This window comes from Mixophyes fleayi, chromosome 5 (assembly GCF_038048845.1).
Source record: "Mixophyes fleayi isolate aMixFle1 chromosome 5, aMixFle1.hap1, whole genome shotgun sequence".
Taxonomy (NCBI): Eukaryota; Metazoa; Chordata; class Amphibia; order Anura; family Limnodynastidae; genus Mixophyes; species Mixophyes fleayi.
In genome coordinates this window covers 35156839-35171578 of record NC_134406.1, presented here as the reverse complement: position 1 = coordinate 35171578, position 14740 = coordinate 35156839, and the positions used below count along the sequence as shown (strand labels likewise).

General features: G+C 40.0%; 1 pseudogene; it reads left to right on the top strand.

Annotated features, from left to right (window-relative positions):
- Positions 1-3684: 3684 nt before the first annotated feature.
- LOC142159654 (5S ribosomal RNA) lies at positions 3685-3802 on the top strand (annotated as a pseudogene).
- The last annotated feature ends 10938 nt before the right edge of the window (positions 3803-14740 follow it).

Sequence of the window (14740 nt, the reverse complement as noted above, 5' to 3'; positions counted from 1 at the left end):
AATCACAGCCTGATCCATTTCTCTGCTGATGTTTCTTCCTTTCATGAATAACTTAAGCCCAAATTTAAGCCAGACGGAGCAGTATTTTAGAACAAAAAACAGAACGTTTAACCGTCACATGCACCCTTTTCATTACATTACACTTTTGAACAGAGCACATTCTCACATTGTTTCAACTGTCCGCACGCTTAGGCGCTCTTCTAGTTTGCTGAATACCTTGATATGCTCTTGGTGGCAAATCAATCTAGATGCACATGTATATAAACCAAAGCTTTTTCAATGCAAATTTATGTATGGCCTGATCAATCAAGGCAGGCATACTGAGCGCAACCTGAGTTTGGTTTAAGACACACATATTTCGGCTTTGCGCGCGCCCAAATTCCTCAAGGCATAGATCTGAAGATACTTGCGCTGATGAATTTGGTTGTAGATCTCCTGTGCTCTACAACACAAGAAAAATATATATATAATTAATGTCACCACTAAATAATTAAGGCATTAATAATAAACAGTTAAGAAAGAAAGGGGAGGGGGGAATATTTTTTTTTTCCCATGACATACTTTTATTAGGATGCTGTTAATGTCTACTGAACATAAAGCACATTTTTACAGTTGCTCCTGAATGCAAACACATGTTATAGCATGCATATGAAACTGTCTTTACTAGTAGTCAGGACTTAGACTAGGCCTTTAGCTGCAGCAAGAAACACGGCAGCAAAACAAATAGCTTTGTGATGCCCAGAGCTGGATTTGGAAGTCGCTGCATGCACTTGAGTGTGGCACTCTCTTACTGTACATTGACTACGACAAAACACCCCGTCCCTGCCCCGTTCACTCCCCAAAATCGTAGGCTGAAGTAAGTGTCCTTTGTGTTAGAACATGGAGCGGACAGGGCTGCCTTTACTGGCGTATGTCTCAGTTCTGAGCATGCGCCGAGTAATTTGCATACTATACATTTAAAATTGGCAGATACGTGCCATTGTGAATGAGGTTCCTAGTGCACGTTTGTAAATGAAATGCAAAATCTGGCAAAATAAGAAAAAACGAACAGGAAAAAATATGATTCTGTACCTAAAACTGTTTTTCAAGAATTGTAAAATATGTCTAAGAAGTGTGCTAAATAAATAAAAAAATGTATTTGCTTTTAGTTTTTTTATGTAATATATGAACATTTTGTGATATTTAGTGTTTCTAAAGGTGGAAGAATATATTTAATGCTTACAGAGGTTACCCAATGATAAGAGTGAAATGCATTTGACAAAAGAGAAATGTAGAGTTTTCATGTAGGAGGAAGACCTATATCTCTGATTGGATAGAGAGACCATTGATATATGAGACTGGAGCTTGAGCTGGTCGTTCTTCTCATCAAAATGTGATTTATATCTAAATAGAACTCACTCACATCAATCCCTGCCCAATTGGAGCTTACAGTCTAAATTCCCTAACACGCACACTAGGGTCAATTTGTTAGCAGCCAATTAACCTACCAGTATGTTTTTGGAGTGTGGGGGGAAACCGGAGCACCCGGAGGAAACCCACGCAAACACAGGGAGAACATACAGACTCCTCACAGATAAGGCCATGGTTGGGAATTGAACTCATGACTCCAGTGCTGTAAGGCAGAAGTGCTAACCACTACGCAACCGTGCTGCTATTATCTGACTCACAATAATGTATTGCTAACATACTTTGCACTGCCAGTGTGGTGGTCTTAAGAACGTTTTAATAGTATCCTTGATCCTGTAGATTTTTCAGGTGTCTTGCTAATGTGACCTGAGATACACTCTTATAGTCTGAGCTTGGCAATATAATCTATACACTGTTAGTGGTGGAAGTCACGGTTCAGTGATCCACTCAGCCTTGCTCCATGAGATGTTACAAATATATTCCTCTTTTTAAAATGACTTATTCAGGAAAGCTGCGTGAACCACTATAAATGATGTCAAATATTTGTTTTGGGCCATCTAAAATAAAACTCCCGAAATGTTCTTACAAAGTTCCCAACATACTAATGCCTGTAATATGGAAAATGCATTACCATCCGGCGTCTTAAAAGCAGTTTACATACTGTATATTCTGTGAAATGTCATCTTTTGCTTCTGAAGTTATTCCCTTGGATTTTAAATATTAAATAAACATGAGATATTTCAAACTTCAGAAGCACTTTTTTTTTATTACAGATTCAATACACTGCATAATGTTGAACTGAAGGGAAGTTTTATTTTTAATTATTTACACAAGCAGCATATGTCATTTTGGCTCAATGAGTACTAGGAAAACACGCCTTACATGAGAAAATGGTTGTAGCATGAATCGGGCGACATCTTTACTGATACGCCCTTCTATGCATGATTTCAAAGTGAGACAATCATAGGGATTATATTTTTAATATCTTTTTTTTTTTCCGTTAATAAACAGTTACAAAATCCAGATATATCTATTTCTGCTTATTTAAATGATCCAAATGAAGGACTTCAATTTGTGATCTGATTCTTTTCATGGGTGATGCATAAACAGACTGCTGACAGTGAACCAATCACCAAGTTGCAGTCTTAAACCAATCACAGTGCAGATTTCATTTATCATCATCATCATCATCATCATTTATTTATATAGCGCCACTAATTCCACAGCGCTGTACAGAGAACTCACTCACATCAGCCCCTGCCCCATTGGAGCTTACAGTCTAAATTCCCTCACACACACACAGACACAGACACTAGGGTCAATTTACCTACCAGTATGTTTCTGGAGTGAGGGAGGAAACCCACGCAAACACGGGGAGAACATACAAACTCCTCACAGATAAGGCCATGGTCAGGAATTGAACTCATGACCCCAGTGCTGTAAGGCAGAAGTCATAACCACTTAGCCACCGTGCTGGCCGATATGGAGATCTCCGCACAGTTCTATAACTCACACTAATATTGGTTCAGTCTGTTTCAAATTTGTAAGCCTAAGTTACTATCCCATTAAGGTTTTTGCCAAATGGAACCTGATTAATTTATTGAACATTTACTACCAATTGAGCCTTATGGGAGTGTTATGCCATTATGGCAAACAAACTATTCTCCTTCACTAAATGACTGGATGGTTGGAACAGAGCAACTAGCAGAACAATAAACCAGAAATAAGAAAAAATCAAACTAAAATACAATTTGTTCCCTGCCCTTTAACGATAAGGAATCTGGGGCCTGATTCATTAAGGATCTTAACTTAAGAAACTTCTTATTTCAGTCTCCTGGACAAAACCATGTTACAATGCAAGGGGTGCAAATTAGTATTCTGTTTTGCACATAAGTTAAATTATGACTGTTTTTTCATGTAGCACACAAATATCAACTTTAAATTTCAGTGTACAAATAAGTTATCAAGTATTTATGTGCTACATGAAAAAACAGTCAGTATTTAACTTATGTGCAAAACTGAATACTAATTTGCACCCCTTGCATTGTAACATGGTTTTGTCCAGGAGACAGAAATAAGAAGTTTCTTAAGTTAAGATCCTTAATGAATCAGGCCCCTTGATATTATCTAATATTATTTACCAGGAACTAAACAGATAAAGGAATCAAAAATTTTATAATGCTGGGCGCTCATCAATTGATTATCAAGAAGTGCAGATCTAATATTCTATTGATGTCATAAAGCCAATGATTATTTGCTAACATTTATTAAAAAAATTTTTACAGCCATACCTCTCTGGTTATGCCCAATCCCAGTCGATCTTGGAAGCCAAGCAGAGAGGGCCAGGTAAGTAATGGGATAGGAGACTACCTATGAATACCCGGTGCTGTAGGTTCCTCCCCATCCCTCACGCTTTCCAGTGCTATCTGCACTACACCCAGACCAAAAACAAAAGTGGATTCCAAAGAGGAATCAGATTATAGAACATGGGATCCTCCTAAATGTCATCTTATCACTGTCAATTATTATACTTGTTCCCTCAATTTTCATATTTGTTCCCCAATCTTTATTATGAGCTATCATAATTAGCATGTGCAAAATATATATACCATTAAGCCCTTAAGGATCACGGTTATTCCCATATTTTGTCATCTATATATAAAAAATGGTTTCCTTATGCTATTGCAAACAGAATCTGTTTACAAAAGAATCTCTGTTGTACATTCAATGTTTATATGTCTATATATTTATTTCTATATATGTTTTCATTTAACTCATGTATTAATATCATTGAAATGAGGTAACTTGTGACAATTACAATATGACAATGCACACTGTTTAATGCTGCATGTATTTTGAGGATACATATAAGACAGTATAATATCATGCTGACAGAAGGGACTATTAAAAGCATAATTATACCGCATTCATTGTGTGCATAATGAGTTGTATTATACGAAAACAAAGACTGGGGCACTAAAGATCTGGGAACCTATCAGGTTCAACCCCAGCATATTTAAATCACAGGACCATAGACGTTCACAATAGCCCTTGAGAAAGTCCGGAGCAGGACGAAACGCGTTGGGACTCCACCCACTATCACTCTATTGGCACAAAGCAATATCCGGAAGTGACGTCAATACCGGAAGTGTGTTTGCGCTCCACAGTGGAACGCATCGACAGCCGCTAACAGCAGCGGCGTGATCACCCGCTGCTGATCCATCTCCCCCCCCTTTTTTTCTCCTTTTTCTCTTTTTCATTATTCTTTTTTCGGTTGGGACAAGTTGTTATTAGTATTTTAACTACGGGACATCGGGACATATTATTGGATTCACCGCGCATTCTGGACCTACACTCATTCCAACTACAAACCACAAGTATCATTTCATATCGCATGGACTAACACATTTTAAGAGCCTAATCCATTCCTCATAGCTGATGTATTGATGCCAAGCGTGACGGATACTCCTTCTGTTTCGGAAGTTTCCAACCTTCATGGGGACTGTTAATTATATCTTGATATCATACAAGGTTTTATCTCCAGCAACATGTGTCATTAACCAAAGAAATTAGGACTGTGTTTTATGGACGGTTTTGAAAGAGATTATCACTGTCATTCATTGTCATCGATTGTTTTATTATATAAAGTTATACCTGCTAATATACAGTAGGTTGTTAACCTATATGTGTATTAATGTGTAGACCGCATCAATATTGTCATTAATCAATTGTTAGTATTGGTAATACTCATATCGTTATTTTATCCATTTATGTATGGCAACACATGATCATACTTCTATTGTAATTTTATTGTATTTTAATAAATGTTAGCAAATAATCATTGGCTTTATGACATCAATAGAATATTAGATCTGCACTTCTTGATAATCAATTGATGAGCGCCCAGCATTATAAAATTTTGGATTTATTCTAAAGGGAGGGATACCCTTAGCAGGTGCAACTCTCACAGACCTTGGTAGGAGAGCGCGGTTCCACATTATAAGATAAAGGAATCAACCACCAGATTTTCATGTGTGAGATTGTCTACAATTCCCAGTGTTTTAGCATTCAGGACAATATCGTTGTATGTTCTGATTGAGACATCTGCATAGACATAAATGTTGGACTAATAAAATAACTTTAGTCATTAAAATCCAGGGTTGTTACAGCAATTTTCTGGACTGTACCTTTAGCAGGTCCTCTTTATGTCTTGATCTGAACTATACAACTGTATGCAGCACACATTATACAGTATTCCATCTGATTATTTAATACTGTGAGTTTCCTGTTTAACAAGAAGAAAAATATTGATATGTTAACATTTGCTGCACGAAAGTCCAAAAATTAATGATGTGGTCAGAATGAAGAGCACGGTAGCATCTGCTTCCCTGGAGTATGTTTATTCTGTGAGCCCCCACATTCCTGCTCCATTTTTTTCAACAATTAACTCCCACACGAGGGTAGAAGCAGTAAAAAAAAAAAATCATTAGTTTTAATCCCTGTTATATTGTTATTATCATATTAGGTAGAAATGAACTGCTTTGTGAATTGCATGTGACCTAAAGCTAGCTCAATTATTTGAAGTAATGCAAATGTATAATTGTTTCATTTTCTGCGTGGCCTGTATACTGAATGCATGATCTGATGTTGTTTTGTTTTGTCTAAAAAGCTGCAGTCAACACTCATTAAGTTGTTTACACGGATGTTGTGCGTGGCCTGGACCGTTCTGTAGAAGACTTTCAATTTACATGCCTAATAGTTACAAAGAAATGTCCTAGCGCATAAAACTGACTAATTTATCATTCAAATATAAAAGAGGATTTGGAATCTCTAAGGGGTAAATGTATCAAGCTGAGAGTTTTCTGGTGGGTTTGAAAAAACAATCAGATTCTAGCTATCATTTGTTTAGTACATTCTGCAATTTGATAGCTAGAATCTGATTGGTTGCTATAGGCAACATCTCCACTTTTCAAAACCACCGGAAAACTCTCCGCTTGATACATTTACCCCCAGGTATCCGTCTGCATGCCTTTGCGAGCGCTTGTGAGGCAATGAAGCTTATTAAAAGGGAGGGAGTAGAGAACAGAATTAGAACCAGCGGTAACCTCGAGTCCCTACACTTGCATGCATACATGTTTTTTTCTGTTTTCTTCCCGTTTGTTGCATTCTTGTTGTTCTGCTGATGACCAGTTCTCCACCTTAACCAATGGATCAGATTTTGATTGGCTAGGGTGAGTGCAGAGACTGTACAGTGGTCTACTTATGTACTGGCATTACACTGGGGAAAGGACACAACTGGTATACTTGTGTGGTGTCCTGTTGGTGTAGTGCGTGGGAGCACAGTCAAAATTAGTGAAAGGGGCCCAAACCTTACCTATAGCTCCATGTGGTCTTAATACAGTTCTGGTAAGATGGAAGGGAAAACAAGAGGTTAGGGCTGCGGTTCCCAAACTGTGCGCCTAGGCTCCCTGGGGTGCCTTGGTGATCTCACAGGGGTGCCTCAGCCAGAGCTAGTGGTAACCAAGGTGGGGAACTACTTGGTAATTATTTTGGCTTATGGAAACTCCAAGGGTGCCTTGAACTGAAAAAGTTTGGGATCCACTGGGTTAGGGGTAAAGATGATGTCCAGTAAGGGAGTAAGTCAACAAAGGGGCAGATATCCAGTATAGACTCATTGCTTTACTAGTAAAATTAAATGATCTATAATCTATATATTTTACTTTGTGTTTAGCGTAGTAGAAGAAACCTTCATGATGGAAATGTATATGGCTCTGATGCTGGAGACCCAACCTGCCTTTAGCGTCAAAGTATACTAAAACTTTCATGTATTTGCGATACTTTGTTTAAAGTCCCGTATTGGGGAAGATTCATGTATAAGTTCTTACTAACAACTATATATAGTGTTAAAAGTACAGGGGTTGCCGCTAGTTGATTCTTTTGTCCAGATGACTCTGATCTTGTTCTTCCTAGCTTTCAAGTCACTATTATTATTATTATTACCATTTATTTATATAGCGACCATTAATTCCGCCACGCTATACAGAGAACTCACTTACATCAGTCCCTGCCCCATTGGGGCTTACAGTCTAAATTCCCTAAAATATACACACACACATACTAGGGTCAATTTATTACCAGCCAATTAACCTACCAGTATGTTTTTTGAGTGTGGGAAGAAACCAGAGCACCCGGAGGAAACCCACGCAAACACAGGGAGAACATACAAACTTCTCACAGATAAGGCCATGGTCGGGAATTGAACTCATGACCCCAGTGCTGTAAGGCAGAAGTGCTAACCACTTAGCCACCGTGATGCCCACGACTATCATGGTTCTGAGGTCCTGAGGCCTGGCCAATGCATTTATCCTCCAAAGGTACAGCTAGGAATGTATATATTGGTATGTAAAATTTGGGGGTTTATGTTCCCATGCTCTACAGAGTTGAGCTATTATGCTGTATAGACTACATCCCTGCCTTGTTAGTTTACAGGCTGTGATGGCCATGTGATCAGCTACAGTCCTGAAATCTGAGCCCATATATTTCATACAACAGAGAAAGGAAATCTGTTTTCTTTTGTATGTCAGATTAAGAAAAAGAAAACACAGTGAATGGGTTTATTCATATACCACTTGCATCATTTCTTGTGAATACATCTGAGCTCTCACATTCGAGAGTTTAATGTAACCCTTCATCAAAATGTGAAAGTTCACCAATTTAGCAATTTCCTCCATTTAAGGAGATGTAAAAGATTATACATCAAAAGTCTTTTATACATAGTAAGGAAACTGACTGCACCTCCTGCCGACAGAGTACACTAGGTACATCCATGGTTTTAACTTAGTTTCCTTTATCAGATCAATACTAAGCACCTACATTCTGCTTATGAACAACTAAGGGAGCAAGTAGATGTTTTGTTCATTGGAAACGGCTTATAAGCTTGTACTACACTGAAACTTATCAGTTCATTTGGGATAAGTGACATCACTCAGACACATTCATTAACTGCATTGCTGTATGTTCCCATTGTCTTGTCATACACAAGTTTTAATTAATTAAAACCGATGCCCCTAGATAACAAATGAGAAAACTGACACACAAATATATATGGGAGCCAATTCGGTTCCCTGTTTTCGCGCATGATAATCCTTCACGAATAAAAACACAATACATTATTGGTTTGATTCAAATTAATTCCTTTGCTTGTTTGCTATCGATTATTTTGTACAGCTTTTTGCGCTACCGTGTCCAAAGAAAAGCTTTTAACGCCTACGTTATATCCCCATGGGAGGTATAGGGTGAACACGAAAAATCCTACTCAATTCTTCTTGTGCGCTACTTTCAGTCATATGGCATTAATTGTTATTGCTTCAATCTGCTCGCCATACTTTATGTCGCAAAAACATTCAGAGACAATGGGATTCAAGCACAAAGTGGATGACTCTAACGGTTATCCATAAATATTGTATTATAATATTGTATTGTCAATCAGCAATGAAACCAATTCTTATAAAAAAAATCAACCAAAATATCACTCCTGTGATCTCATTATAATGGGCTAAGAGTCCCGTTAGCCACTTATCCAATTACAAACATTTTCCACCACTGGCCGTCGATGATTGGCTAGTGGTAGAAGGAAGACCCGGTCAATCAGTTTGTAGTGAGCTTTTCAGTGGGCTGTTGTTTTTTTTGTCTCTTATGTGATAACAAACAAAGAAGAATTTCCCATTGATGCAATCCTATGGATTACGACAGCTCAAAATCAAAGAAAAGCAATGAGTGCCCCTGTGGGTAGCATAGAGTAAGAATAACACTTTGTTTGGGAAAAGAGTTATTTAAATTTTGGCTTTTTACTTTTTTTTTTATTATTTGCTTTTGGCTTTAATTTTATATTTATGTTTTCTACGGTTTTGTTCTTTCTCTCCCTGTATGTAACATTCTCTGTGGTTTTGACTGTGTAATACATTCTAACAGAGACATGTATCCATATTGACTGCATTATTCTAAAATGTAAACGAGTGGCGATGTTATACCCTCTTCCTATAACAAGTTAGGAATCCAGACATTTTATGTATCCTCAAGCTCCATAATTGGTGCACAGAAACAGACTTCTCTAAAGAAAGATATACTTGACTTAATTATTCTTTTTACGTAAACCTATAATTTGAAAATTATATAGAGAGAAAATAAGAGGAAGTGAGCAGAACGGCTCAGAGTATTATTTCTTTGAGCTGTAACTGCTTTTCTGATACAAAATAAGTATTTTTGCATTTTTATTTGAGACTAGAACCTGCAATTTGTAGGTGCCATTTTCTCAATTACTGGGTACTGAGATGTTATTTTTACACCCAGCTTCCTGCTATATCTCTTGTATTTCTGAACAAAGAGTTTGCAATTTCTTTTTCTTTCTGGTTTACAAATAAAGTACATGGGTATATAGAAAAACACTTGAGCAATCAAGTGGGATGGTCAGAAATAAATGAAGAAACTATGGCAGTTACCCTGAATCATCATCATCATCATCATCATTTATTTATATAGCGCCACTAATTCTGCAGCGATGTACAGAGAACTCATTCACATCAATCTCTTACCTCTTATCAACTTCTAAAATATAACAATATCGAGAAGTTTTTCATTATAATATATATTAAAGCACAGATCGCCGTAATACCGTGGACTGAAATCACGTGATTTGTATTTCCTTCCCATAGGACAGAGGAAAACACGTGATGAAGTTCAGTATAATCCAGTGGTTCCCAAACTTTTGCAGTTCGCGGCACCTTTAGAGTCTCCAAATGTTTTCAAGGCACCCTTCAAAATAATTACTGAACAGTCCTGTTTTAGAGGTAATTGGGTCAAAAAGTTGTAATAAGTATTTAGGTCACGACAGAAATACTTATTTAGTTGTATGCAAAAATGCCCCTCTGCATCCAGGCACACTGCCCCCTCTGCATCCAGGCACACTGCCCGCTCTGCAACCAGGCACACTACTCCCACTGCAACCAGGCACACTGCCCCCTCTGCATCCAGGCACACTACCCCCGCTGCAACCAGGCACACTGCCCCCTCTGCATCCAGGCACACTGCCCTCTCTCACGTTGCCCCCTCTGTCACGCTGGCCCCCTCCTCTGCCCTCTGTCACACTGGCCCCTCCTCTGCCATCTCTCACTCTGTCCCCCTCCTCTGCCCTCTCTCCCCCTCCTCTGCTCTCCTCCTCTGCCATCTGTCCTCCTCCTCTGCCATATGTCCCCCTCCTCTGCCCTCCTGGTCTGCCCTCTGTCCCCCTCCTCTGCCCTCCTCCTCTGCTCTCTGTCCTCCTGGTCTGCCATCTGTCCTCCTCCTCTGCTCTCTGTCCTCCTCCTCTGCTCTCTGTCCTCCTCCTCTGCTCTCTGTCCTCCTGGTCTGCCATCTGTCCTCCTCCTCTGCTTTCTGTCCTCCTCCTCTGCTTTCTGTCCTCCTCCTCTGCTTTCTGTCCTCCTCCTCTGCTCTCTGTCCTCCTGGTCTGCCATCTGTCCTCCTCCTCTGCTCTCTGTCCTCCTCCTCTGCCCTCTGTCCCCCTCCTCTGTCCTCCTCCTCTGCCCTCTGTCCTCCTGGTCTGCCATCTGTCCCCCTCCTCTGCCCTCTGTCCTCCTGGTCTGCCATCTGTCCTCCTGGTCTGCCATCTGTCCTCCTCCTCTGGTCTCTGTCCTCCTGGTCTGCCATCTGTCCTCCTCCTCTGGTCTCTGTCCTCCTGGTCTGCCATCTGTCCTCCTCCTCTGGTCTCTGTCCTCCTGGTCTGCCATCTGTCCTCCTCCTCTGGTCTCTGTCCTCCTGGTCTGCCATCTGTCCTCCTCCTCTGCTCTCTGTCCTCCTGGTCTGCCATCTGTCCTCCTCTGCCATCTGTCCCCCTCCTCCTCTGCTCTCTGTCCCCCTCCTCCTCTGCCATCTGTCCTCCTGGTCTGCCCTCTGTCCCCCTCCTCCTCTGCCATCTGTCCTCCTGGTCTGCCCTCTGTCCCCCTCCTCCTCTGCCCTCTGTCCCCCTCCTTTGCCATCTGTCCTCCTCTGCCCTCAGTCTGCCCTCTGTCCCCCTTCCTCTGCCCCACGCCAGCCCAAAAAAAAAAGAAAGAAAACAGAATGATGTCAGTAACAGCTGCGGGAGAGAGGAGGCTGCTGGGTTCCGGTGCTGCGCGGATTGGTAAGTTTCTGTTTTCTTTCTTTTTTTTTTGGCTGGCCCACGGCACCCCAGTGACAGCGCCGCGGCACCCCTGGGAGCCGCGGCGTACACTTTGGGAACCGCCGGTATAATCCCATTTCTAGTGCGTGACTCACATAGTAGGTATAATGAGATCATGTGACAAGATCCATTCAATCTAACAATCTCAGCGGCTGCACGTGTAGTAGTAAAACAATGGCAAATAAAATGTCTAAAAAATCCACAGGGACAGATAGATCCAGTAACACAACACAACAATGTTCTACAGGTCAGTGTGGATAAAACAGTAACCTGAGCGGACTTTTTACAAAGTCAAAGACAAATATAAAAAATACACATAATAAATATTTAGAGGGTCATTTATGAAAAATGTGCACAAATAACAGTGCAATGTGATGATAACCAATAGCAACCAATGCGTTCTGTCTTGTACGGTGTAGAAAATGAATGCAAACTTCAGTATGGTTGCTATTAGTTTCAGCACCTTTTTTGCAATTACTTGTAAATCAGTTGTCGTAAACATCCTACAAACTACAACCACGAGGAAAGGAGCAAGACGAATGAAAAAACGATTACCCAGAAGTACTGATGTACACTAATATTTCCCAGAACCTATTTTTTTTATCATGCTTTGCTGGATAATGACAACATTTTCTATGCATTTCAGTACTAATGACTATGTCAATATTAACCAGGTAATACAAAGTGATCCTGTTTCTGTTTCATTGTTTATTTGTATGGCGACACAGATTCCGTGGGAGCTGACATTTTCTATATTAATAATATACACAACTGTGCAGACCAAATCATTGGCATATGTTATGGCTGACGGTACAGACATGAACTGCCTTTAGCAGCCGCCTTTCCCTTAGAGCTCATTACACTCACAGGTACTTGGATGCCCCGAAGTCTTAAACTCAGCGTAGTATGATCATATGTACAGAAACCATAGTGCAGGAGATGGGAGGTGCAACCAGAATACAGGAGACTAACCAGGAACAGTCCAAGGTGGTGGGGCCGAAGCAATCAGAATAACCAGGGACAGGCCAAGGTTCGGGCCTGGTAGCAAGCAAGGTGAATCCAGAAAACAAGCAGAAGTCAGGGACAATCAGGAAACAGCAGGGTCCAGTACAAGCCGAAGTCAGAACAGGTATCAGTCAGATTACAGGCAGAGTATCCACAAGGATATGGAGCAGGTCAGCAAGTGTGTGAACTGAAGCTATAACCGGCAGGGAGGCCTCACTGCCTTAAATAGTGGCAATAGCTAATCAGCACTTTCCAGCAGCAGCCTCAATAATTAGGCACAGGAGGCTTAATTAATTACTGGCAACCTGTTGTGCATGCGCCCGACTGACAGCTGCGTCAGGGCGCGGTGGTGAGAATGACACCATCCTGGTTGTTGCCTTGGTGACAGCCAGGATGAGGAGACGTACCTGATGACTGTCATGGCAACAGTCGGGACGTACTACAGTGCAAAGAGAGGAGCCGACATGGCGGCGGCTTATAACAGCATACAGAAAATAACATCACACTTGACAAGAGAGGAGCAAAGTAGACGGATGGTTGACAAACATGAGAAGTAAGGTAGAGGCCTTTACACCATACTAATACATCATGGACACAGGCAAATTACTACAAACAGCATAGTGACAATATTTAAAGCTGCATTGCCAGCAAGGAAACTATGTGCCACCCTCCTCTGTTTCTCTGACAACCCTGGCTTGTGTTCGATACGTGGTCACTTAAGGTTGGTTATCAACATCTATTTGCCATTTCTGGAATATACACTGCTACTTTTGCTAGGTGGTAATGCAGCTCTGAGGAAATACCTGTTACCTACAAGGTTGAGGCAGCAATTTTGTGGGCTGATCCAATACTGGACCAGCCCACAATATTGATTTGATTTTGATATTGATTTGGCCAGAGAAATTCCTGCCTCCATTATCTGCCCCCAATAAAGGAACACTTTAAACCCAATATTTTATTTATTTATTTATTTATTTTTCTGGAAGAAAATGTACTTTTCACTAAAATGTCAAACATAGTTATTCTCATTCTTCAGTTCTCTTTTATGTTTATTTTATTTTTATATCCCTGCTCCATTAAACTATACACTTGGTGTCATGTTATATAAAACTTTTCCCAAAACAATGTTTAACGCTTTTTTAAAATTGTAGTTAATAATGTCATCTACAGGAATAATAATTGACAGGTAATCTGGAGGTGGTTTGGAGTTGAATGCTGCCCTGCTACTTCCATTTAAATTAGTGCTTGAATCTGTCACGCTGTGTTTTGGAAACAGTGAGTCTCACTTCAATTTCAAAGTTGACACTTTTTTCCAGCAAAACTGTTGTCAGTTATGCAAAGGTTGCCAAGCAGTAAATTACTGTCTTTCTATCATGGCTAATTGGTTTCTGACTTGAGGCGTATTAATGATCTGCTCCTGTTTTAAGAAAAAGGGTACACCCTGTCTCTAGTAACTCTACATGTTCGAAAAAAAATCCTCCTATTATGTCATTTTGCAAAGCTTTCCTAAGGATAGATGAGCTGCCTGAGATTAACTTTAAAACAATGCATTAAATTGAATTAATTCAATACATTTTTATACAAGTCTGAAAACAAATGTCTATTTCTTTAAGTTTGCTACCAAGCACTGCATAATTAGATGAAAATTTCAAGCACGTAAAAAGAATCCACTTTATACTTTGCCAGGGTGCATTAACGAATGCAAACTTCATTCCTCTTCCTCCTCAAAGCTATTACACTCTTAGAATTACTCACTTTTTTTCATTCATCTAATGTTTCAGACAGGATGCATAATGCAAATTAATAACAATCAATCTGATATTAAAGAGCTTTTTTTTGTAAATATGTTCGCTTGTATTGAATCTTGGCTTTCATGTAAAAGGAACAGACTAATGGGTAACACATATGTAAAGTTTATTGATGGAAGTAGCTTTTCCGGTTTGTGGTGGCCAAAGCTGGTGTCAAAGTGGCGAGCCAGCTTGGCTGGTCCTCCGGTCATATTAGATTTCTTCGGAGAGCTAATAATATTTTGGGAAATGGATTGGATTTCTATTTGCATTTTCACATTGAATTTTTCCATGTACTTTTAAGAGTTTCTTTTGTCCCCTAAACTGC